Genomic DNA, 27,828 nt, shown 5'->3' with positions numbered 1-27,828 from the left:
ATAAACTTTATTAAGATAAATTAAGGAACTAAATAAAAGGAAGGCTATTATATTTTCATAGATTGGAAGACTCAAATGATTATCTGTAGGTTCAATGCAATTCTAATCCCCCCCATAAAAAACTTATTTTGTTTCACTTATGAAACTTCATAAGTTGATTCTAAAATTTATAGGCACATGGAAAGAACCAATATTAGCCAATACATTTTTGAAAAAGAACAAAGTAAAAAAATAATAAAGAAAAAGAACAAGGTAGGATATCTATCAGATATCAAGACTTACTATAAAGCTATAGTTATTAAGTCAGAATGGTAATGGTACAAGGAAAGAAAAGACTAATGAAATAGAACACAAAGGCCAGAAACGAACTGATTTATAACAAAGGTGGCACTTCAAAACAGTAGGGAAAGGACAATCTTTCAGCAAGTGGTGTTGAGTCATTAGACATCCATATGCTATAAAAAGGAAAGACAATATACAAAACTCAACACCAGGTAGATTATAGACCTAAATACGAAAGCAAAACAATACAACTTCAAGGAGATACATAGAAGAGTATCTACCCTGAGGTAGATGAAAAGTTCCTAAACAGAACCCCAGAGAGCACAATATAGAAAAAGACTGAACAGTTGACTACACTAAAATGAAGAATGTTTATTTATCCAGAGAGAGCATTAAGAAAATGAAAAGGCAAACTACAGATTGAGAGGAGATATGTGCAACACATATAATCTACTTGGATTTATATCTAGCATACAGAGAAAACACCTAGAAATCAATAAGAAAAAGTCAAGCCAGTTTTATAAATGGGCAAAAATCTTTAACAGTCACTTCGTAAAAGAGGATATCTAAATGGCTACTAAACATCCATCTTCAGGGAAATGTTAATGCAAATCACAATGACATACCACAACACACCCACTGAAATGGTAAGTATTAAAAAAGAAAAAGAAGGAAAAGGATGTAGAGCAACAGAGAATGTAAGTCGGTTCAACCAACAGAGGAAATACTTTGGTATTAGCTATGGAAATAAGGTGCATGTACAGATACCTATGACCCAGCAATTCTGCTCCTAGGAATATACCCAATAGAAACATATGTGTATGTGCAATCAGGAGACATATACAAACGTGTTCATAGCAGCATTCAGCATTACTCATAAAAGCAAAAAATTGGAAACAATCAATATGACCATAAACAGTACAATGAATAATAAACGGTGACGTATTTTTATTATAGATTAGTATACAATGAAGAAACAAACATAACATATAGAGCTAAATAAGTCAGATATAAAAGGATATTGCTCTATTTTCGCATTCTTAAAGCTCAAATACAGGCACAAACTAAACTATTGTGTTTAGGAATTCATTATTATGCAGTTATAGGAAAGCAATAAGTCATTATTATGAAAATTCGGGATGGTGGTTAACTTTTGATGGGAAGGAGGGGCACAAGGGGCTTTGGCCAGCAGTATCTATTTCTTGATATTGGTGGTAGTTACATGAGTGTTTGCTTTATGATCATTCATTGAATTACATATTTTTTTGTTAACCATTCTGTGTATGCATTGTATTTCACACTTTTAAAAGGCTTTTAAAAAAACCCCTTGGCTCTGGAGAGAAAGTTAATGTGGCAAAATGTCAAGAATTGCTACAACTAGGTGAAGTACCTATATGGGTAATGTAGTACCCCTTCAACTTTTTCGTAAGTTTGAACATTTGGAAAAAGTTGGAGAAAAAACTCTTTGATCTAACTTCCCCTGTGGCCACTGCTCCCATTTTATCCCTTTAACTTATGGCAAAATTTCTTGAAAGTGTTGTCTACATTCAGGGTCTCTAGTTCCCTTCCTCCAACTTTCTCCTGAACATACTCCCACCAGGGTTTTGCTTCTACCACAGCAGTGAAACTGTTCTTTTCAAGGTCACCAATAATCTCCACATTGCAAAATACAATGATCTTGTCTCGGTCCTCATCTTTATTTACTATCTGTAGCATTTTACACTGTTGAGCTTGCTCTGCCTTGACACATTTTCCAGCTTCCAGGACACTTGCGTAATTTTTCTTTACAGTTCCAGATGCTTCTTGCCATTCTCCTTTCCTGGTGTTCTTCATCTTCCCTGACCTCTAAATATTGGAGTGGCCCATGGCTCTGTCCCTGGAAAACACATAGACTCTTCAAATATTTACTTAAATGTAGTTTTTTCAGTGAGGCTTTCACTGGCCACTATTATCTAAAATTGCAATCCAACACTTCCTAACTCCTCTCTACTGAATGAATGAATGGATAAATGAATAAATTAAGTAAAATAAATGAAGAAAACAACTTCCTTCATGTTTAGAGCAGGATTCAAATAGACACAAAGAAGCGATGCCATCACTATCCAGGAATGGACAAAGAACCTTTCTCTTGATGCATCGACAGCCCAAGAATGACATACTCAACATTCTTTTAGAGTCAACTTTCTGACAAGATCCATTTTTCTTCTGGATAGTCTGACCAGTTACTGAGGGATAAAGAGCAAATGCAGAAATAGTCCACCTGCACCAAATGCACTCTTTTTGATGTACTAGGTAGAAATGGCCTGAAGTGCTTAGTTATGCTCTATTAAAGATGACTGGCCTTTGAGATCCAGTAGTCTGTGCTTGAAACAGTAATGCTGTGTGGGAAGAGGAATGAGAGGGTGGCTTCCTGGTTGGGGGCAAAGTACACTGTGTGTCCTACCCACTACTCCATTTATTATTATATGTTTGAGAGCAGATCTTACAGCAAATTAAGGTCAGGTTTAAAGAAACCACAAAAAGGAAAAATGTAACTTGGCATGGAGAAGTTGGAGGGTCTGAGGGCCAAATCGTTTTCACAGGAGGAAGAGTCACTAAAGGCCAGGCACTTCACATAAATGACACCACTGAATCTTCATAATAACTCTTCATAGTAAGTTTATCATTCCTATTTAACAGATGAAGAAATGGAGGTTTAGAAATATGAAAGATTTGTTCAAGTTCACACAGAAAGTAAGCAGCACCCTGATTGAAACCTCAATCTCCTTGATGCCAAAGCTCATACTTCTCCCACCATACCTGGTAGCTTGCCTGTCCCTGCTTCCTCCAGAGAATAGTTCTGGACCCTCAGAGCTATGACACTGGAGATGATCACCACAGAGTTCCCTATGCAGTGCTACCTTATGACCTATTTCTCTCCATTCTCAGTGACATAGCCAGCTCTTCGGTAAAGGTCTATTGAAAAGTCTATTGAATAAAAGAATGAACAAAGGAGATGTCTTAAACAACATAGCTTATCTTGTGAATTACATGCTGAGAGCTAAGAACACTTAGACAGCTCCTGAGGGTCTTCCTCCCCACTGTAGTTCTCCAAGGAAAGGACGTCTCTTCAAGAACAGTGCAAAAGACCTGGCAAAAAAGAGTCTGCAGTCAGTCTGGTGTTGTGCTTCCTCTGCCCTGACCTGGGTGATACTCTGATTGTAAAACCTGTAGGATTATTTTCTGATGCTATAGCAGTTGCCAATAACAATAGCCAGCATTTGTTGAGCAAATAAATACTCTGTGCTAGGCATTGTGCTAAGCCCTTTTCATGTTTTACTTTAATTCTCAAAAGCCTGAGAGAGAAAAAATCTATTATCTCACTTCACAGGCAAAGGAAAGGAGATTTTGGCTTGTCTACAAAAATCAACAGCCAATTTGTGGGGCAAACACTGTTAAGTCCCTTCTTTTCTCTATCATTTCTTCTCTCCTTCCCTTCTTAAGATGTATAAAGATAATGCCTACAGATACTCAATTGTTAGAGGCATCAGAAAAACATTTGCTTAGTCAAAAGACTCAGATCCATAAGACATTGCAATTGTCCTGATGAATGTGGTAGGACAAGGCTACTCCGCAAAAATACTGTTTTTATAGAAGAGAATGTTAAGTTTGATGTCAAAAGCCCTGAGTTTGAGTCCCTGCTCCATGCCTGACTGTGGGTCTTTGGTTGTCATTAAACATTAACCTTGAGGACCCTCAGCTTTCTCATGTATAAGAAATACAAGTAATACAAATCCTTTCTGGGTGGGCTTGTACTAAGGTTCAAAAGAGGAAATGTGATTTGTATAGAGTCAACCTGTCTATAAATGCTGCTCATTCTTCTTCTGTTTGGAGATGAGCTGGACTTCTCCAGAACTATCGAAGCTCAGGGTCCACCATGCAGCCCCAGTAGAATATTCCTTGACATTAGAGCTGGTGACAGTGAGCTTGTGTCCAGGATGGGACACAACAGTGCTGAGACTATCAGGACTATTGCTATATAGAGTTTTACTTTCTCCTTCTTATATGAACATTTGTTCATAGCAACAAACTGGAGGCAGAAAGGTTTCTGAGTCACCAGGCCTTGGGTTCCAGGTAGTGTACTATACCTATAGCATAAGAAGTAGGGTGAAGGAGACAGTCTGAACATGGTTTCTCCACATGTCTTCTTTGATGTCTTTAAACAAAATTTTTGTCCTCTCCCTAGAGATAGCTTCATCTGTTACATTACTCCCAGGTACCTGATATTTTTTAATGCTATTATAAGTAGTTTATTTCAGATACTTTAAAAAACTATTTGTGGCTGGTATGTAAAAATGCAATTGATTTTTACATAGTAGTCTTATATTCAATAAACTTTCTAAGCTCTCATTAGGTCTAATATTTTTTTAAATTTATTTTTATTATGGTGACATTGGTCTAATAATTTATAAGTAGTTGTTTTTGGATTTTCTTTCTTCCTTTCCAATCCTTAATACCTTTTATTTACATAGTTTTCTTGCTTTACTGAACTGGCTAGGACCTCCAGGACAGTGGTGAATAATAAAAGTCTTAATCTTTACCTTAAAGGTGAATTTTTCATCTTTTAACTATTTAGTATGATTTACACTTAAACGTTATCTCTTATCAACTTAAGAAAGCTTGTTTCCTCAAGTATACATTTTTAAATAGATATCCTTTTTCAGTTTAAGAAGTTCTATTACCCATTTGCCATGAATTTTCTTTTTATGAATAGATGTTGACTTTTATAAAAATGTTTCTGCATCTATTTAAATGACTATATGTGTTTATCCCATCAATCAGTTAAAGTATATCTTTTTGATTTTTAAAAATACTAAACCAATCTTATGTTCCTGCTATAAGTACATGGATATGATGTATGTATTAAATTTGGTTTGCTAGTATTCTATTGAGGATTTTTGTATTCATGTTCAAAATTGAAATCAGCCTATATATCCCATTTATCTTTGCAAAGTGAGTTTTACCATTTCATCTTCCTTGTGACTCCTAAGAAGTTGAATAACTGACCAATGTCACAGAGAGCCATTTGGTGGTTATGCGAGGGCTGGAAATCAGGTCTGTCTGAACACAAAGTCTGTTTGTTTCCTCTAAGCCACATAGTTTCTGTGATCATTTATCAAGGCTTTAAAACCAATTGCCCATCTCCTGAATATTTCAAAAACATAAGATTGAGGGGAGGAGCATGATAAGAACAATAACAGCAAATAGTCTTGGTAGGCTGTGCTAAAATTCTGATTCTCCAAACTCAAGGAAAAACAATTCATCTGCATTTGAGGAGAAAATGTAAAGTTGATCGCCTATAAGCAGCTACTTATGCAATTCCACAGGAATCAATTTTGTAAATCAGCATGAAAGAGAGAGGAAAACACAGTAGTAGTTGCTAGATCAAAAATATGGCATGAGATCATTCAGAGACCAAGGGTAATCCAAATTACAAAAATTCAATTTCTCAATATAAAAATATGGCTCCAGCTAAGTACTGTAATGTTCAGAAAATGTGTTAGAGTGAAGGAACCTATTGATTATATACAAGCTAACTTGAAGGAGAAATCTAAAATACTCTTTTCAGTTTTTGGATTTAAATAAACAAGAGAAAAATCTCATCAAGATAAAGGATTCCCAATGCAGTATGAAAAGTACATATTTGTTATGTATTTTTATAAAACTTAGAGAAATGTGTTGAGTGGATTCAGCAGGCTAAGAGTATGAGGTACAGCAGGAATGGTGTGTCCATTCCTTGAGGTGTTCCCAGTGATGTCTATGAAAAGCTTCAGAAACCAGAGTGTAGATCAGTGATTCCTGACATTTTCTCAGACTTTACTCAAAGAACTTCTACAGACATTTGCTTACAAGCTATCTCATAAAAGATATCTTTTATCTTGTCAATGAGGTTAATCACCCTTTTTATTGTACATTACATGTCAGACACTGTAAACAATTTTTCTCTCCCTTTTCTGGGTGCTTGTCAAACCTTGTATTAGTCAGGGTACACTTACTGCTATAACAAACAGTAAGTTTGTTATAGCATATCTCAATAACTTAACACAATAAGAATTTATTTCTGGTTCACATCACAATCTGATACAGGTTGGAGATGGGAGGAGAGGCTCTTAAACCTAATAGTTCTACTGGATCCTCTAACAGATTAGGGAAGAGAGCATGGAGAATTTCAAGGGAGTTTAATGGATCAGGCCTGGATGTGGTATTGATCACTTCTGCCCATATTTCACTGGCCAACATACAGTAATGTGGCTTCAAGGGAGGCCAGGAAATGTAGTCCTTTTGTGTGCCCATGAGGAAAAGGAAAATGTCTTGGTGAACCACTAGTTAGCCTCTACCACACGAAGATATAATGAGGATTAAATGGATCTTGTAAAGAGTTTAGCTCAGCATCTCTGTACATATAGTGAGAGTTCAACAGTATCACATTAAACTCTTCTCAGTGAGGTAGACACTGCTATTAATCATCCCCATTTCAGAGATGAGAAACAGACCCCAAGAAATTTTTGCTTTCCCAAAATTGCATGGCTAATAAATAGCAGAGCTGGGATTAAATCTAAGGAAGTCTGACAAGGCCCATTTTCTTAAAAACAAGATTGTATTTGTTTGAGGCACTCGACAAATGTAGGTTCTGCCTTTATACAGACAGGCCACTTTCAAAGGTTCGGCTATGTTCGGATCTTCTGATTTCCTGAAAAGTCATTGTACCCTTCCCATATATCATTCATAAATGAATCTTGACCAATCATTGCTAAAGATGGGATTGGATATTCCCACTTCATCGCTGCAGTTTCTATTGCTTGGCCTACTGATGTCCAAAGTGAAGTGTGTTCACTCTAGAGGTATATGAAAAATAATCCACTGAGGTATGGTAAGAATTTTTGTATATGCAAGATAATCCACTGACATGTAAGAATTTTTGTAATTTCAATGTATGTTTGTTATTCATAAAAAATTAACTTCTATTAATATGGATTGAATTCAGCATGCTCACACTGTTCCTATATTTGATGCTCACATGTCACGTGTGGTATAAATGGAGGTTTTTTTCACTTTCACCATTTAGTGACATACGGCAGTTTGTAAATGGATTTATGGATTTTTTAAAAAATTAAAAAATTTTTTTTCACTAAACTAAATCTTGCAAAATGAGCAACTGGTTTAAAAAGATTGCTGAAAAAAAAAAAACTCTATGAATTGAAGGACCAAAAAAATGGCAGAACTGACACTTCTATTTAGTATCAGGCACATGATAAGATTAAATATAATGATAATCTAATCAAATCTGATAAGTTGACCGAAAAAAAAAAATCCTAAACTATTAAGTAGCCTATTTGAAATATTAATGTATGTCCACTATTAATAACAAATACAGAATCCTAAGTATATATTTTGCCCTGAGATGAAAATAGTTTATTTCAACTTCATTTCATCCCTTAGAATTCTTGATTTTATCTACATTTTGTAATGGACATCATATACTAGTATATATATATATATATATAGAAGATGTATGCCCAAATTAAGTTTAATTAATTTGAGATATAGTAGTTTCCCCTTATTCACAGGGGATATATTCCAAGACTCCCACTAGATGACTAAAACTGCAGATAATACCGAACCTTATATATACTGTTTTTTATCTATACATACATAAAGTTTTAATTTATAAATTAGGCACAGTAAGAGAGTAACAATAACCAGTAATAAAACAATTATGACAATATACTTTAATAGTTATGTGGTCTATCTCAAAATATCTTAATTGTAATGTATTCATCTTTTCTTGTGAGATGTGAGATGATACAATGCCTACATGATGAGGTAAATGACAGGCATTGTGACTTAGCGTTAGGCTACTACAAGGGTTACTTGAACACAAGCACTATGATACCAGGACAGTAGATCTGATAACCAAGCCAGCTACTAACCAATCAATGGAGATAGTGTATACAGCATGGATATGCTGAACAAAGAGATGTCATATCCCCAGTGGGATGGAGAAGGAAGGAGTAAGATTTTATCATACTACTCAGAATGGTGCACAATTTAAAACTTATGAATTGTTTGGAATTTTCCACCTAATATTTTCAGATCACAGTTGACGGCAGATAACTCAAACCATGGAAAGTGAAGCCACGAATAAGGGGAGACTACTGTAGTGACTTAGAGCCTTCCCACCTTTCTCCAGTTACAAGTCCTGGCCTATCACCACAATAGTGACTAGTACCTAACGATCATGCAATGAGTTAGTTGCTATTATTAATATTAGGTTCAGTCCAAAAGCCCAAGGAGGTACAGATGATTCTGATGTAGACAGACATCCATCATTTATATAATAACCCCCACAATTTCACCTCAAGTAAACAACATAATCTAGTCTCTCTGGGGACAGTTTCTTTGAAACTATAACATTTACCGCAATTATAATGCTAGATCCCAAAGGCAGTCATACTGAATTGAGGAATTTCAGAAAGTCCTTCTTCTAACCCCTCTTACAGTGTGATGTGAAGAAACCCCAAAAGACCTCTCTTAGCTCCTCTACCACCAAAAGCCCCTACCTCATTCCTGCCTGAAGTCCCTACTATTAGCATTTATACCCATGAAGGAGACTACCTTTACTATCCCTCTACCCCTGCCCCAAATTCGCCTTCCCTACTCCCTGTTCACAAGTACTTAATATAAACCTCAATAACAGCACTTTGTAGATACTTGTTTATGTGTCTGGCTGCCTGTTAAATAACATGCTCTGGTGGGGATAAAGTTTATTTTTATTCACAGGTTTTGGAATTATATAGTGCTGACTATATGATTTTAGGCATGTAAGTAAACCTCTCTCAATCTAAGGTTTCATCTATAAAGTGGGAAAATACATCATAGAGTTTCTGTGAACACTAAATGGGGCGATATGTTTTTTTAAATATTTGGCTCACCACTATGGTGCCTCAAGCCCAAACCCACACTTCTTAGCTTCAGCCAGGTCTCTACTAGTTCTTAGGAATGACAGAGCAAAAGGCTATTTGCAAAGATGCCTGCCCCTGAGTTCCCAGCTATGCTGGATGCAAGTCTGGTGTTCGAAGAATAAAAATTAATTTCCTCAAAGAACTGTTAAAAAAACATATATGGCTTACTTTAAGTGTTCAACAAAAGTTATTACTGTGTTCTCCGTCCCTCCCACCCAACACAGTAATATCTTTTGAAAGTATGTTAACTGAAAGAATGAACTAATTATTTTATGCAAGCCCTGAGATTCTTATTAAATTTTTTGAATAATAATGGATAATGTTTCTAGAGTGTTTACTATGTCTCAGGTAATGTGGAATGTGCTTTATATATGTTTAATCTTCACAATAACCATATGAACTAGGTACTACCTTAATCTCCATTTCACACACGAGAAAACTGAGGCCCAGTTATTTATACAGAGTTGAGTGGTAGAGTCAAGATTATAATCTGACTCTTGGACCCATATTCTTAACCACTGTGTTTACTGCAGAGGAACACTTACGGTTTAAATGTCCAATTTTTAGCCACACTAGGGCTATGGATTTAGAGCAAACACTGCCTAGGCCATTAGCAAACACTTCATGGACACCATCCTGTTCTCTCACCCATACGATTGAGCCCTCTCAAAAGCAATGTGCATAGCAGTGCCAGGAATCAGATTCTTTGAAGTATACAGCCCATGAAATCAACCTGGTTGGGCTCTGGCCCAGCAGCCAGCTCTGAGTCAGCTGGCAGGCATAAAGGCCAGAGGCTCAGATGTAATCAGTTCCTGAACAAGCTCAACCACACCACCTCCACCTTCCTCAGCCTTACCATATCTTTCCAACCTGATTGCACAAGAAATTTGTTTGCAGGGGAAGCCACCACCTCTCTCAGAAATGGCCCACTAACTCCTCCTTGATCCCTCCCTTACTAACTCCCTTCAGGGCCATCCACACATACTATGCAAAAAAAAAACCCCAAAAAACAAAAACAAAAACAAAAACAAAAAAAACGATTACTGCTCATTAATGCTGGAAGTTTTGGTAGAGTACATACTTTAGAGTCAAAATCAGCCAGAATTTAAACTCTCAGCTTTATAATATTGGGGACAAATTGCCTAATCTCTTTCAATTTTAATTTTCTTGTTTATAAGTTAGGGATGACAATATTAAGTGTTTTACAGAGTTATCAATATTGAGAAACTTCTGAAAATGAAATTGCTTACAGGAAGAGATCAAATGTTAGCTATAACTGTGTAGCCTGGGGAAAGTGAACAATGGAGACTCTCTAAATCTTCAACCAGAAATCTTTTGTGCAAATTAAAAAGCCCCTGGCACAGAGTAAATGCTCAAAGCATTAATGCATTTGATCAACAACCTCCCCCTCTGGTCAGTTTAATAATAGTCAACAGCTCTGATTCCTTCCATCACAAGCCTAGTGAGATGCAGTCTTGCTGTCAGGTATAAAAGGGACAACACTATTGGAGAATAGGTAAGGATCTAGTTGGACTGTTTTAGGTCTTGAGGATTTGATATCAAGGTAAGGGCTAGATGTGCTTAGGAAACCTTAAGAGTTTTTATATGGCTTTTACTTTTCCTTTGACCAGTTTGATCCTCACGACTTTATGAGGGTGGTTCTCCTATCATTTTTGGAATTATTTTGGATATAAATGACCCTTGAACAACATGGGTCCACTTCACATGCAGAATTTTTTCAATTGACCCACACAGTTCAAACCTGTGTTGTTCAAGGGTCAATCCCCAGTTGGGAATGCCTGTGTGTGGAGAGCTGACTGCAGTTATACTTGGATTTTCCACTGTGCAGGAGTTTGGCGCCCCTAACTCCAGTATTGATCAAGGGTCGACTACAGTTGTTTTACATGCCATTCTCTTCCACTATGAGACAAATTTTCATTATCTTTCTCTACCTAAAATTTCACTGATGAGGTTGCTGGCCTAACAGTATTTTAAGTGAGTTTCTAAATGGGGAGAGGTAAAAATAGAAACAGAAATCATTCCATCTAGGAAGCCAGAGATGTGTTACATAAGGTAAACTTTGGGACAAACCTTAATTTCTTCATCTGCAAAATCGCATAATCCCTACTTCAAAAACCTTAAAAAGATAAAGTATGTAATGCTGATCCTTTGATTGTAGCACATATTAATGAACCTAAAAGCAAGTTGAATAAAATCTCTAATAAGTTGTGAAGTTCCTTTGAGAGTAGGAACCATATATCACATTTATTTTCACATTTCCTTCTGTGCTTAAAACGGGACTTTTATTTCCTCAGCAAATATTTTTTGAGTATCCACTAGGTGTCATATATTAGGTAGATTCTGGAAACACCAATGTAACTAAACAAAGACATGCCCTTGGGAGTCTTAATAGTTTTGTGGGGAAAAGGTGCGAATAGATCTGTAAGCCAAAAAAGTTGCAGTATAATATATCGTAGTGGAGTGGGAGATTTCCTGGTTTAAGACTAAATTCTATCGTTTCAAAAAATCTCTCCCCAATTAATCTGCCTCAGTGACTAAATTTTCACCATTAACATATTCTTCATAAGACCACTATTGTGTTGTAGTTGCCTCTGGAAAACTAAAGGATATTAATATCTATAAAATTACTTTTTACCTCTTTTTACTTTTTTTTGTTAATTTTAATGTTTTCATACAGTAAGATTCACTCTTTTTGATGTATAATTCTATGAGTTTTGACAAAAGCAGTCACGTAATCAATAGCACAATCAAAGCAGTTCCATCACTTTTCCCAAATTTTTTGTGATAAAATAATTTTCAGAAAGTAATGTTTGAATGTTCCATGTACTTTTTCTTATTCAAAAACAGTATTTGGAACAGTAATTTTTCAAATAAGCCTCTACAGGAATATAGATATCCGAGGGGCTAAATCACTACACCATTGTTAGTCATCTGTACCTTGGTAGATCAAGCTGTTGAAAAAAATTAGGACTCAGGAAAGGGTGCATGTGGTGTATGTAGTGTGTGTGTGCACGCATGCTTGTGCATGCAGATTGAGATTAGTGCCTGAAAGTATGTTCTGAATAATAGAAGCATAGATATGGATAGTGCATTTTGTTTTTTGAGTAGTATTAAGAGCCCTGGGTTCTTAAAGACAGGGGGTACCAAAGAGATGAGCCCTGAAGTTGGATGGCCTTCTGAGATTCCAGTACTGACTTTACCAGTAACTTAAAAAGTCACTTCCCCTTTCTGGGTCTCTATTTCATCATTTATAAAAAATAAGATTGGATTAAGTATATTCTAAAGGGCACGTCCGTGTTCTCCAATAGAAATAACACGTGTGTGTGTATGTGTGTGCACGCACGTGTGCGCGTTTGAATTTTTGTCCTTCAGTTTTAACTGGACAGAAATATATGTAGGTAACAATAACCAAACTCTAGTAAGCATTTTGATTTCTTAAAATTTCATGTAATTTGATGTCAGAAGTTGCAAAGTTAAAACTGTTCTGAACTGGGCTATAGTGATACAGCTCTGTGACACTTAGCCTTCTCATTTATAGAATGCTTGTATATACTCTACTGTTCCTTGTAGTTCTCACATTTTAGGACTATGAAATGTTAAAACTTACCACTGTTTCTTCTCACATCCTCTGGGTCTACATTGCAATGTAATTAGTAGCATAGAAATGTAAGTAGGAAATAAAAGAAGGCAGAAGGCAGGGAGATTGAGTGAGGCTGGATGTGGAAGCCTTTAACCTATCTTAATTTTCTATTACCAAGATTAGTGCTATAGTGTGCAAAAGGGACACTATAGGGACATTATAATGTCCCTTCACATAACTGTAGCTAATGAAAAACCTTACTGGGCGAGATCAGATGGAAGTAGTCTATCTAAAAATGCTTTACTTATTTGCAGAGTACTTTTTTTTTTAAAGAAATTGAAGATGGAATAGCTTTTGACAAATCTACATCATCTTGGAATCTGTTACATAAAGGATCAGGTATCATAGGAAAACAGTAATATCATCACATAAAAAGTCATTCTGAAGTCATTTCGTAGGCTTCCTTTGGAAGTTAACCTTGTGTTGCAGTAATGGCTTTATGGTCATGGCATTAAACGTATGACATAAAGCCCAGTTATCAAATAACAGTATATTCTCAAATATCCTGGTCCTCTCTGCACTGGAAATCAAGGATTCCAATTCAGTCTCCTGTCCAGACTTTGTAGGACTTCGCATCAAGCAATGTTCCATTTCCTTCATTGTTTGAAACAGTACACTTCACTGGCACAAAATCCATCACAAACGAATCAGGGATAAGGGATGACATTAAGACAATTATTACTTGAAGGACTAAGCAGTCCATCAGTTTTATAATTTAACAATCTATTTATCGATTAAACGATTGCTGCATACCATGTATATGCCAGGCAGAAGAGTGTATTATTACAGATGAGAATAATATGCTGCGAAAGGCAACTTACTGGTTTATGAGCCAGTCATTTTGCAGCTTTGTGCTAAAAGGGAAGGTTAAAAGGCAGAACCACACTGTTTCCTAGACATCATAATCAGCTTTAGGGGAAAGCTATGAATTATAAAAGTGGTTTTCTAATTTTCTCCATTGGCCCACTATTAGTCAATGCTTCTACCTTTGCTGGGTCAAGTACTAAATGATGCAATATACCCATAATTGTTTTCAAAATATAAAATTGTCATGTGGCTTACTCAAAAACCACACAAGTGAAAAAGAATACTGGAAATGAGAATTGTTCTGAAAGTCTGGGACATATTGTCACTGTTTATGCTTCCAAGTACCAAATCACCTAAATGACTATTGCAGAAAGGAAATTACAGATCGACCATCACTTATCTTAACTCCATGGGATCAGGTGTGATGTAGAACTCAGAAGTCCCTGGAGTTTACAATGGCAGTAAGGTCCACTACATACTGTGTATTATGGAAAGTCCACAGCAGGGTGTAGGGCAGCACACTGCTGAAACAATGTTTCTGCAGTAAAGAATGAATGCTCATACCTAGTAGCATGGGTAAAAGCCTATAAATGGCTTCACATCAGTACAGTTCAGGACAGGTTACTTCCCAGCTACCCGATTCCCTCATCTGTAAAATGAAGTTCTATTTAACTTCTTTATGAGTTGACCAACATGAGAGCTTCTAAGTCAGAACTGAAATAATCTGTACCTCTATCATGCTCTAATTTAGAGATATTAGTCTAGGGCTCCCCATGTAGATCAAAAGAACTTGAAAATCACTATTCACTTTAACATTTTGAGTTCAAACAACGATGTTTTTGTCTAAACTGTTTTACTGCCTTCTAAACGAGCTATGTGAAAACATACCCACTGGTATTGATGGAAGATGGAGGAGTAGGAAAAGGGCATTAAAAATCCTTTTAGCTGTAAATTATAACACAAACCCTAGAAACCTTGAAATGTCTTTCCTGGAGGGCAGAAAAGATACCAACTACATTGTGAAGACAACAGAGAAAATTGCAGCATAAATTTCAGCTTTAAAGTTTTAAAAATATGTATTTTCAAATAAGTTTTTAAAAAATGTGCTTTAGTTATGGAACTTTTGTTTCACCATACCTTCTTAGTTTCATATGGTTGTTTTACCTCTGGGAAATGTGGGGAAAAGACCCTGCTTTTAGTTTTGGCCAAATGGGACAAACATAGGTCTAGGACATTTACTTCCTCTTGTTTCCCCTAAGATACTAGTAGCAGTTCTTGTGTAAATTTTAAAAGTCAAACGAACCTGGATTCCATTCTTAATTCTTCTACTTATTAATGGGTGACCTTGAGCAGATTTATGCCTTAAGGTAATTCCTACTCCAAGTACTGTTAAATGAAAATGGTAGCTAAAAATATACTCATGGCAGTACTTATTAGCTTTCTGTGAGAAAATCTCTTCCCTCACTTATTGAACGTCTAAGGAAGAGGTTTTTTTACTTTCCAGTTGGAGGTAGGTCAATGCTGAAATGTTTGAGCAGTGTCTAGAGAAATAGAGGTAATACAGATTTTAGGCTAATCAGGTAAGGATAAACAACTTAGGAAAGTGCCTGGCACACTCAACTAGGATTATGGATTACATCAGATACAATTAAAACAGACCAAAAAGAAATCCTTTTCTCATGGAACTTACACACCAGTTGGGTACACTTGAGTATGTTAACCTTACTTTTAAATTCTATCTACAAGAGATACTTTGAGTTACAAACAACCCCTCCAATCTATTCATTTATACAGCAAATATTTAGTCCCTACTGTTCCTTTTCTCATGTTGGGCATTGAATTTAATGTTCTCAAAATAGTGATCCCTTTACAGGAAAGTTTCATTCATTCTACTGTTACTGAGCCCTTACACTATATAACAAGTGTAGTGGATATAGACAAGCTTGGATACTAAACACACACTTTTAGACAACAGTAAAGCAGCCGCTTCCCCTGCCTGCCCCTAATGAAACAAATGAAGATAATTTAGTATTTTCTAAAAGTATGAGTCTCCATCATGAGAAATTCCTTAAAATCACTTTATAGTATAATTTGATTTTGAATTATAAGAGGTATCACAAGTTTCTTAGTGCTTTGATCTTTGAAGATCTTAATCAGAGCTTAGATACAAGAATAAAAAAGATAAAGTTCCTACCATTAAAAAATTTAACCAGAGTTCTTAATTAGGGGTTCACAGATAGAATTCAGGGGGTCCATGAACTTGGATGCAGAAAAATCACATCTCTATTGTCAATAATTTCTAATAAAATTTAAATGTAGGCAAGAGATCACAGTACTATTAATAGTAAATGTGACTCACGGTTGAACTGTTTTCATGATTGTTGCAGACAACTTGAAATATTTGTTCACCACTACTGAAATTACAGTAGAGCCAACACTAGCTCTTAACTGAGTTAACAAACCATGTATTTCTATATCAAAAAATTTTAATGTTTCGATATTTCAATCTTATTGGCTCTTTCTGTAATCCAATATACTGAACTTTAGGCATTCAAAATTTCTTTTGAAAAGTGAACTATAGACTTTACTAGATTGACAAAAGGGTACAGGACACTAAAAAGGTTGAGTCTAATGGTCTACAGGGTCATAGTCATCGTTGTACTTCTTGGGCCTTGTACTTCGTAAACACTCAATACATACATACAGAATGAATGAAATGGATTTAGAACTGGTTGAAACTGTGCTCCCCAAATATTAACACTTTGGGTATCTATAATACTGTAGGACTTCCTATTCAAAAATATTTCTTTAATCAAATGCTTTAGATGAATATATATAACTTATTCATTTCCCTAAGAAAACTTTATTATACACCTTAGGCAATACTTGTTCATGTGGTTGGATTACATTCTTCACTGAATATTATGTACAAACATTAAAGAAATTTTGGCACCTGTCTTGGAATTGCAAGAGCTACTGAGCACAATGGAAAGACTGAATTAGGAACACAAAAGGGGGCCTATGTTTAGAGGCCTGACTTTGGCAAATTATTTTACCTTGGTGCTTTCAAGTAAAATTAGGTGGAGGGAAATCACCTGTGAGTGTCTTAAATGGCTATATTCATGAACATATTTAAGTTCACCTTCAGATACTTATTCTTACAAAAAAATGTTTTCTAGTACCACCTTAATTATTCAAACATATAAAAACTGAGAAAAAACATCAGATAGAGGGCAGACTTTTCCAGTTAATCATTAACTATGGACATGTGGATTTTAAATCTTGACTTTGGGATATTTACTGTGTTTACCTTTAGTGGTATGTTAAAGTCAACAGTGAAAATTATGCCAATTTGTTACAAACACAACAATAGGTCAACTAAACAAGACTAAAACATGTTTCATTTCCTTAATATTAACTCAAAGTAAAATATTTAAAATATGAAATATTAAAGTTTCCAGAATGAGTAAAGATCTTTCTTAGGAAAACTCCAACTGCTGAACCCTGTATGGCATGGTCATCTGTGTCCACTTATAGAAATGTGCACTGTAGAAAAACATGTAACTCAATCTGAGGCTTGAAAATATAACTTTTAGTAAAATGTTTTTCTTTTTCCCCTCTTAAGTTTGCTTTTCAACTTGGATCAGGTTAGAATTTTTAATGTAACTGCTGGGTCTACAGCACCTTTGGGTTGCTGGCATTTCATTTATGAGACAGGTAAAAAAATTGATTATATTTTGGAAGCGAGGCAGACAACAGCTGTTCTCGCAATTTCATACTTTAGAATATAAAAAGCATTACTTTAGAACTTTGTAAGGCACAGCATAATTCTAACACTTCATAATTTAGAACATTTTTTTTTAGAGAATTAACTACAATGACCCTCAATTAAGACACGACCGAATTTTCATAATCAACTGCAGGGCTTTTTCAAGCTACTCAGGTATACAAGCAAAATCTATTCTTGTTAATTTTTTAAATTTCAGCCACTCTATCATAATCTCTTAGTAACATAACTCGGGAATTTTATATTCCTTAGGTGTTAAAGGCTTGAAAAATTTTTTTGCCCTATATCATCACTTTATCAAAGGAAGAAATAGAACTATATTTTGGTTAAAAACTTAGTAAGTTTGACATAAACAAATTGTTGAAAGAGTACATCTGACGTAATCCCTGTCCTTGGGGTCCTAACTACTCTGAGGCTACTTTTTAAAACCTTAAGGGGGAAAAAAAAAGCCCCAAACGAACTTACTTGTTCCAAAAGCCCTCTGCTAAATGCTTTACACAGATTATCAGAGTATTTGTTTAATCCTGTTCCACACTCCTATGAGGCTATTATCACTGAGGCTTAGAAATTTCCCATCTTTCCATAGTGTGGACAGACTCTGCAAAATAACGCACACACAACACTGTTTTAGTACCGCAATTGGAAAAAAAAAATACAGTCCATTTGAGATACTACGCAAAATAAAGACCAGTGATTTTGGTTTCAGTTGTACTCAGTTAAAAAAGGTTAGTTCTTAAAGTAGTCGTAAATCTGAAGTACCACAAATTAAAATACAAATGTATTTTTAAAATAAGTTGGTGATCCGTACTAATGAACATCCCGTCTCTGCTGTATTTTAGCATACACTCTTAGGTTTATCCAAGAATCCCTGCTACTCTAGAACCGAGCGCCAGCCATCAAAGGCCTATTGTCAAAAATATTTCCCTTCGACATCTCCCTGCTTTCGCTGGTAGGTATGAAGAAGTCATTTTAAACCAGGTGTTATTCCTGAAGACGTCTCCTTAGCTTAATTGCGCTGCCAAAAGACCGTCCGTCCCTTTGAAGTTTGGCTACGTTCCAACATCGATTTCTTTGGACTCTGTTACAAATCATTCTGTAAGAAAAACCAATGAGGTTCGGAACCTTGGGGAAGGGTAAGGAAGGGTGGAAAATAAATTAAGAAGTTAAAAATAAATTTGGGAGGGACAGCCCAACTTCGTGGGTGGAAACATCTCCGACCAAAGGCGAGAAGAGCAGGTCGCTGCCCGGAGCCCCGGTACCCCAACGAAGATGCCAACTGCCCCGACTGTCCAGTTAGAGAGTCTAAATGATGAGTCGACTCCAGAAGTAAACTGACTCCCTTAATACCTTACTTAGAAAATGGAAAGAGGCGTAGCGGGCCACTGCAACCCCTGCAGGACCGTGAGGTCGAGACCCACTCGGCCTCTTGATATCGCCTCCAGCCAGACCCGCCTTACGTCTATCCCCAGATGCCGCCTCCACCCCCGGTTGCCAGGCTCAGACCCTGGGCTCTCCGAAGGGTTTGTCCTCCACCTCACCGTCCCAATGCACCACCACTCGGCTCCCGCGTTCCCTAAAACCTCAGCTCGGCTCGGCGGAATCGTCCCGACACTCCTAACATGGCGGCCGAGCCTCTTAGGATCCTTTCGCTCGCCCTGGGCGCGTCCGACCTTGGCGCATTTTGGGCACTGTAGTTCCGGCAATTGCCTCAGGGTTCCGCCAAGCCTCAAGAAAACTACAATTCCCCAAATGCAGCGCTCCTGAGCATGGCTATTGGGGCCTTTTGGACAGGGATGATGTCATTGCAAAAACCCCACTGCATTCATTGTGCTACGGTCTATCCACCCCCCTGCTGCTGCTGGGCTTGCGATTGCCGCTCGCTCCAGCTGAGCTAAGAGTAGCAGCAGCACCAGGGCAAGGACTCACTCCAGTCCTTGGACTTAGGACATCGCAACACCTTCCGTTGCGCGGGTGACTCATTCGCACATCATTTCTGTGTATGCCTGGGGTGGGGAGAAAAATCCCAAACCAGGTGAGTTGAAGTGATTTATTCAAATGATTTTTACCAAGTTATTCCTCCCGCTTAATTCTCAAGGCTTTCTTTTGGGAAGATGGGGGGGCGGGAGGATTGGGGAGGTGCTGGCAAGCGCTGCTAAGCGAAATGCTCTGTGCAATTTGGGTCACTGCAAAGAACAACTCTAGCAACCTTCCCCCGCCGGAGGACTGATTCCTGCCAGTTCTCTAGTCGCAACTCCCCTCAACCTTTTTGAGGCTGAGAAAGGGGGCTGGGCTGGGGAGGATGTTGGGAAGAGCTCTTGAAAAATCAGGAGAAAGCAGAGGTGGGGGACTGCAGTCCTGTCACATACGGCCCGAGTGCTGAGGTTTGAGTGGGAAGGGGTGATGCGTGGGGAGAAATGGAGACAGTGATTTAATGTGGTCGCACTACTTTAGAACATTTCTATGTCGCTTGGGCGAGCACACACTATTCATTTTTAAGATGAGCGTGCTTCTGAGTAGGTTAAGTTTTGTGGGGCTCTATTTTATGTGCATGTGTGTCTGTGTCGTTTGTCTCGCCTTTTCTGCCGATTTGAGGTGACAGTGTCCTTTAATGGTGCACTCCGTGCCAGTCAGAAACATTTCACGTGTCTGGGGAAGCTTCTGTTATGCTGCTGGAAGCAGCATTTTCGTTAAGTGTTCTCCCGACTGCAGAAGTGGAGCCGACAGATTTGTGCTTGTGTGAATGTTTTAAATTACATTGCAATAGGCTCCTTGCCATCGGCAGTGGTACCATAACGAGCTGCTGTTTCCTGAGGCACAGTCACCAGTCACAAATAACGCTTTGGAGATGGGATCATTAAGGAAACCTGGGTTCATTTTAACCCGTTAGGGAAAGGGAAAGTTAGAAGGACTGTTACTTTTCATTTGCCATTAATGAAAGGTACCCATAGAGGAGAGTGATCCTAACCAGGGAAACCAAGGCGCCTAGTAGAGTTTTTTGTTTGTTTTCTTTTTGTTTTTAAACAAACTTACAAATTTAACAGGACAGAAAGCATTCTGACTTGTATGATGTTGGCTCTTTTCTTGCAAGTTATTAGGATGATTAGTGCAATAAATATGTTACTTTGAGATAAACAGCTGGCTGACTCGAGAGCAGATGGGGCTGGTCTTAGCTGAGAGATCTACAACCTTGGAAATGAATGGACCTGGGGTCAACCACACCCCCTCTTGGAATGTCAAAAGAAGGAGAAATGCCAGGATACTTTATGCTTAATTCTAAAATGCCAAAGCTTTTTAAAGGCAAGTCAGGCATTGAGGGAAAGTCATTACTGGTTGTCTTCTGCTGCTAAACTAGTTTTGTTCATTTTTAATTCAGACCCTTAGATCTCCAAAGTTGCAGCTGGATTATACTTCGTTTAATGCTGCTTGTTACTGAATGCAAAGGACAGTCTATTGTATGCGCTTTGTAGTGGAGTGATTTATTGGAACGCAGTGAGCAGCTTTTGGATTTGAGAAAAGATGGACTGCCTGGCCTTGTCTCTCTCTATGTCTCTCTGTTGCTTACTCTTTTGGGTGCTTTACTCTTTTCCCTCGTACCTTCCTTTCTCCACCTCTCGATACCCCTAAGTTCTTTCAGTTTTCTTTTCCTTTTTCTCCATTTGCAATTCTTATTTTTCCTCTGTGTCTCCCTCTCATCACTAGTATACATGTCTCTTTTACCAAGTCTTTTTCCAATCTCTGAATACCCTCCCCACCCCTTCTCTACTTCACCCAGAAACTCCAGGGTGTGTGTAGACCGTGTGAATATTTATTCTACAGAGTCCTCTTTGAGGAGGCTTTGTCTTTTCTTTTTCTTGCAGTTGGTACTTGGCAGGATGAGCAACAACGAGCCTGACCCCTTGACCTGGTTTGTGGCTTCTGTGACAGACATAAGTTGGCCCCAGCAGCATGTGGACAATGAAATGTTGCAGTTGAGTTCATGCCAAAAGTATTGGTACCTGATTTAAGAACCGCCAATGGGTTAGCAAGGTTTTAAAATGCTTTACATGAAATGTTCTCATGATTCCTCAAGAATAAGTAGACTTTAAATGGTTTCCGCCTCATTTACTGTTTAGTTTTTCTTATCCCTGCTCCAGTAAGTGGTGGGAAGGCTGTTTTCCCCCCTTTTGTCTCTGTTGATTGCAGAGGACCAACCCAGGATGCCAAACTGTCCATTTGTTTTGTTGGAGATACCTGAAGGGACAACATCTTTCCCTCCTGTGGTTTCTTCTCTTTTGTGTTTGAAAGACATTTGCTATTTTATATCTGCCTCTTAAGGAGAAGGGTGTAGTGGTATTTGTTTGTTTACCATAGTGCTTCTCTAGGCATGGGAAGTCTCTTGTCCATCTGGAGGCAACTGGTGTGACAGGCAGATTCAAGAGCTGTCATTCTAGACTTCTCTCTCACCATCTTCTCATTTCTAATTTTCTTCTTCTAAGATGCTCCCTCTCCCACCCACACATTTTATTGTTTTAGGGTGGAAAAATGAGCTAAATGCTGTGTTACCTTTGGCCCCATCTCTACTATCTCTGTGACCTTAAATAACTGTGCTCTTCTTACTGCCTCAGTTTACATATTTGTAAAGGAATAATTCTCTTTGCTCCTTTGTTTACTTTGCCTACTACAATCTGGCTCCAGCTTGTCATTCTGACAATGAATATTAGTTGTGCAGCTACTGTGTTCTAATAACTATGGATACGTCAGTATCCATAAAAGAGAAGCTTCTCTTGCCTTCATGGAGTTTATATTCTAGCAGGGGAGACAATCATTGGATAAGTAATTGCAAGTGTAATGAATGTTACTGCCAAAGGGAAATGTTTTACAAAGTAGAGTAGGAGTACCTAACTGGTGCTCTCCCCTTGTCTGGGGGAACCACGGAAAGTTTCCTATAGGAAGTGACATTTCAAGAGGCATGAAGAGTCAGTGGAAGTAATTTAGGATGGCAATGGGAGGTGCTTAGAGGGGGCAAAGAGGATTTCTGACAGAACTGCATGTTCAAAGTACAAAAAGAAGAAACAGTAAATATGAGGATTTGAAAGGAAGTCAGTCAGTATGTTGGAGAAGAGACCAAAATGAATAAGAACGAGGCTGGAGAGGTGGGCAGAGGCTACACAGTAGGCAGTGGCTACACAGTGGGCAGTTTTTTGAGCCACAGATGAATTTTGGCCTTTATCTTAAGAGCAATAGAAACCTAATAGAGAGCTTTAATTAGCTAGATCAATTACATATGTAGAAAGATAGTAAAAACATCACCATGGCTGTTAAGTGGAGAAGAGATTGGAGAAAATTGGCCAAAGTGAATTTGTGAAGACCAAATAATAAGTCATTTTGTTGTCTATGTGATTGATGATGGTGGCAGAGGGCTTGGAGAGAAGAGAAGAGATTAGAGAGATACTAAGTTTGAAGATTATAATTGATAAGATTGTTGATTGATTGGCTATCAGGAGAGGGAGAAGAGAGAGAGTCAAGATAACTTGAGTTTTTCCTTGAGCCGCTGGACAGAAAAGGAGAACACTGGATGGGGACCAGATTTTTTTTTTATTTTTTTGAGAAGGAAGGACTTTTGTACATGCTGAGTTTGAGGTTCCAGGAAGACATTTAAGATCTTTCTCTTACCCTGTCTGCATGTACGATATGGCATGGTGGAATAGAAGAGAGCTCTGGTGGAGCTTTATTTATTAGCTGTATGTTGTTTGACATATGTTATTTTTCTGACTTTTAGTTTCCTCATCTGTAAAATATATTTATTTCATGAGTTTATACTGATCACCAGCTATATGTGCACTGTGCTGGGAAGATAGCATTGAATAAGATAGTGTCTGCTTTGGAAGAATTTGCATAGGTGAGGGAGAAACACATAAACAAATAATCACAGATAGAGGTATGTAGGCCTTGCTAGGAGAGCATAGTCCCAAGGGAGGCTTTCATTATTCTTTCCTTGGAGAAGGGGTAGTATCCACAAAGTGGCTGGTGACTTTAGACGAGACAGGAAGGCAAGAAAGAACTCTCCACACTGTTACCAGGCACCAAATAGAGTACCTAGCATAAATTAGGGACTCTGAATATTTGTTGATTGAGTGAACTAACCTAAGTCACTAAGGGCCCATTCAAAAGCAGGAAATACCAACACATTGGAAGACAGCACTTAGTAATGCAAATGTCAAATGTAAAATGCTTTTAACAAGACCTGAAGCCTTTGGTTTTGTGGACGTTGTTTAGGGAAATTCAGAAATATTTCAGATCTGGTTTCTTTTTGATTTGTACTTCCTTTATTCAAATTAGTTTCTCAAAAATAATTTTAATTGTATAGAGTTTCCTAAATCAATGGATCTCAAAGTTTTGAATTTTATAGATAAGTACAAAAAAGTGATAAGATGGGTTTGAGCTGTTGACAATAGTTATTTTTCTATAGTAAAGATATTTTTAAATGTCTCCCTTTACTTTTATCTCATAAAATAAAGAACATTAAATATCAAAAGTTGTAGGAAGAGCTTAATTTTAAAATTAAAATATATTTAGCTTTACAAAAGGTTCTCTACATTGTCTTTATTTCTCTCACTTTGTTGTAGAATAGTTAAAAACGAAGACAAACAGTGAAAACACCAGGATGTTATAATAATTTATGAAGCCATTACCCTACTTTCTTGGCTCTGGTGAAAATGTGTCCCATCACCAAATGAGAACATTTCCAAAAATGAACGAATTTTTTATGGATAACAGTTCATTTATTTTCAGTTTCTTTGTTTCTTCCCCATAGGAATCCAACTGTTGAAAACTAGAAAGGCCTCCTCAAGATTAGTCTAAGGCAGGGTTTTTTAACTTGTCCATGGAGGATCCTCAGGGAGACCATAAACTCCTGTGATCATATGTTAAAGTGCATGTATGTGTGCTCACATATGCAAGCACATATTTTCTATCACTGCATGTGTGTCCTTGGGCAAGTTAGTTTACCTCTTTGAACCTGTTTCTTTGCCAGACTGTTGTGAGGTTTAAATGAGATAATATGTGTTTAATGTCTGGCACTATACCTGGTATATCTGGTGTTCATGGTAGCTGTTTTTATTTATTGTTTTAAATATTTTATTTACTGGCTGATGCTTGCTTAGTGACAAAATGAATAAAAAGATAACTTAGTGTAACTATATAACCTGGTGCAATGGAAGGTGCACAACATCATTGATGTAGAATTCTTGCCAGAAATGTTTAACCTAAATCTAATCATGAAGAAATAATCAGGCAAATCCAGATTGTGGGACGTACCGCAAAACAGCTGGCCTGTGATCTTTCAAAATGTCAATGCCATGAAAGACAAACAAAACAAAATAAAACAAAATGTATGGGTGACTGATCTAGATTAACAGAGACTAAAGAGCTGTGACAACCAAATGCAACATGTAACACTTGATTAGATCCTGGACTTTAAAAAAAAAGCTATAAAGGACATTTTGGGAACAATCGGGGAAATTTTAATGGGAGCTGCATGCTAGACAATCAGTAACAATGTTAGTTTTCTTGAATGATTCTGTCTGCTGAGCCTGACATGTTGTGAGTATTGGTGTTTAAATCAGTTGCTGTTCCTGAATGTCATCTTTAGAAGTGTCAAGGGTTGCTTCAAAGCTAGAAGATGTCAAGGGTTCCTTCAGAAGGTAGTGATTTTCTTGGTCACTGTAAGTATTTAACCAGCCTGTGAGCTGGAATACCATTTGTTGGGGATCTTGTAAGTGATCTTTGTGCCCTTTCTATACACGATCCTGTCTATAAGAGTGTAAACTTCTCCAGCTGGCAATCTATCTTTGATAAGACTAGAGGTAGTAATGCAGGTGGAACTGCAAACTAGCTGAAGTGAAGAGGAAAGGATGAGAAAGGGCACATAAATATATACCTTTAATTTGTTTCTTGATTCTAGACATAAATAAGATTAATAAAAATTTATTACAGAAATGCACAATGAACTACATAGGAAAATTTCCCCTTAATTCTACTCCATAAAGAGAATCCACTGTTGAGATTTTGCTGTGTATTAGTATATCACACATATACTAATGATATTATTGTAATACATATTGTTTTGCTTGCTTTCTTTACCTTAGTATATTTTGGGCATTTGTCCCATGTATTTGCATGTTGCTCTAATTTACTCATTTTAAGGGCTTTCGGGCCATACTGCAGTGAGCATTTGAGTATGCATCCTTTTGTGATGAATTTGTGAGAATATTTTCGTAGGATGTGTCCTAGGGGTAGAAATGCTGGGTCAAATGGTATGAATAGTTTCCCTTTAATTGCCCCCTGATGTAAATTCTTATCAGTGAATGACAGTGCCATTTCTACATACCGTTGCCAAGTTCATTAGCCACTTGAGATAAACTCTCTCACTAAGGGAAGGAAGTTGTGATTGGTGGAAAGAAAGTGGGCAAAAATGGAATCGCAGGGTTCCTGCTGGTTTTTGTGGATGGCTGTAATGAAGGTTGATATGTAAATAACATAGAAACCTCTGCAAGAGAGATAGATATAAGATACATTATCCCCGCCCTGCAACACAGCATGGTGTTTAAAAAGTGAACTGAAACAGCAAAGCAGCCAAGAATTTTTCCCAGAAAATTCTGCAGAAAATTTTATTTTTTGTTATGGTTAACTTCACTAAAATGTGGACACCATGAACCTTGAGATGAAAATAACCTTTTCTCCTCACTTCCTCTGTCACACAACCACAGCAGAAAGGGTAATTTAAGTTCCACTTTTTAAATATCTGAAGCAGGTGGTTGAAAGACCTGATTATTCACCGTTTTGATTATCAATAGAAGCAATCCCAGGGCAGATTTTTGTCATTTTTCTTTAGTAAAAGTATGAATTTAGGAGTGGCCATTAGTGACTCACTCTGACCCAACCAGGACCCTAAGGAAGATGTTGCAAGGCTCATTAGCTGTGAATTATTTCCATCCTTTTAGCTAATTATTTTCATTCTTTTGTGGCTGGGTGGAGCAAACACAAATTTGAGTTGTGTGCTAAGTGGGTAATTTATCTTTTCAAGCAGCAGTTTCTTCATCTATGAAATGGAGATTATAGTGAGGCTCAAATGAAATAATATGTATAAAGGGGCTTCAGCAAACTTGTGTGCACATAAATATGTGCTGTTGTGAAGGTGCGGCTGTTTCTGGCTGGGCCAACTCATATTAATCTTTCCTTTAATTCCAATGGCATTTGTAGCCTGAAAGACATTCTGTCTCATAAAGTCTTATTGTTACTTCAACGAGTATTTGTGAGCATAAGCTAAATGCAAGGTCCTGTGCTGGGTGTTCTGATAGGGAAACAAAGGTGGAACCATCTAGTTTTCCTTCTTCCCAACTTATTTTCTAGGAGACTAACATCTTTTAAAGAGAGCCTTCAATAAAAGATGCTTATAGAGGTGTTCTATGTAAGCTGCCTTACTCTCTCAATCCTAGTTGGTAGATTTTAGCTCAATTTTTACATATAAATGAGGAAACTTCTTAGTGAAGTTAAGTAATTTGTTTTGTTTTTTAAAGTTGCCAAGTTTAAAAAAGTGTTCAGATATAGGTCCTAGGTAGATTTTCTGGAACCAAAATCACACTGCTTCTCCAGCTGCTTCCTGTTTTTGCCTTGCCTTCTGATCAAAAGTGTAACCTTTACGAAGGCAGGACTGATTGGTGGCCTTTAATGTAGTTCATTTTACCTATAGGCACAGGAGAGGAGCTTTCAGTAGGTCTATTGAGTTGGCTGAAACTATGATCTGAATTGTCATAGCATCTACTTGATACCAGATGGTTTATATGTTTTATTCGATTTTTTCCCCCCAGCTTATTTTGAAAAATTTCAAACATATAGAAAAATTGCAAAAATATTACGGCGAATACCCCATACACCTTCATCCAGATTAATTTGCTTTCTTTTTCCACACAAGCGCATGCACACACACACAACACTTTTATTTCCTAAACTACTTAAAACTAAGTTGCAGATGTCACAGCACTTTATCTCTAAGCACTGGAAAGTGTATCTCTTAAGAATATGGACATTCTCCCATGTAACCATAATATTACATGGAAACAATATTTTCAATTTTTTCCCCAGTCGTTCCAATGTTATTTATAACTTTTTTTTTCTTTTTGGCCCAAGATAAAATCAAGGATTAGATCTTTTTAGTTTAGTAGCACAGTGCCCCTGCCTTTTTTGTCTTTTATGACATTGAAAATTTGAAGATTGCAAATCTATTGCCTGGTAGACTATAAATTAGATTT

At 37.2% G+C, this 27,828-nt stretch overlaps 1 protein-coding gene and 1 long non-coding RNA gene across 7 annotated transcripts in view; one reads left to right on the top strand and one right to left on the bottom strand.

Annotated features, from left to right (window-relative positions):
• Positions 1–1,206: 1,206 nt before the first annotated feature.
• LOC120590418 (uncharacterized) lies at positions 1,207–19,248 on the bottom strand. Its single transcript, XR_005649716.1, has 3 exons — positions 18,005–19,248; positions 3,313–3,411; positions 1,207–2,158 (listed from the first exon to the last, which is right to left on the bottom strand). It is a non-coding gene; the product is annotated as an uncharacterized LOC120590418 (long non-coding RNA).
• A 110-nt stretch (positions 19,249–19,358) lies between these two features.
• RAB30 (RAB30, member RAS oncogene family) overlaps positions 19,359–27,828 on the top strand; it is a 73,197-nt gene continuing 64,727 nt past the window's right edge. Inside the window, exons 1-2 of one of the 6 annotated variants that reach the window (XM_039848171.1) lie at positions 19,363–19,571; positions 24,333–24,380. The gene's annotated coding sequence lies outside the window, so the exon portion shown is untranslated. Of the gene's footprint in view, positions 19,572–19,898; positions 19,921–21,396; positions 21,507–21,537; positions 21,557–24,332; positions 24,381–25,222; positions 25,243–27,828 lie in introns of those variants that run through there. The other 5 variants (XM_039848172.1, XM_039848177.1, XM_039848175.1 and 2 more) reach the window with 5 other exon arrangements.

This window comes from Pteropus medius, unplaced genomic scaffold (genome assembly GCF_902729225.1).
Source record: "Pteropus medius unplaced genomic scaffold, Ma_sr-lr_union100, whole genome shotgun sequence".
Lineage (NCBI taxonomy): Eukaryota > Metazoa > Chordata > Mammalia > Chiroptera > Pteropodidae > Pteropus > Pteropus medius.
This window is presented reverse-complemented; position numbering and strand designations above follow the sequence as displayed.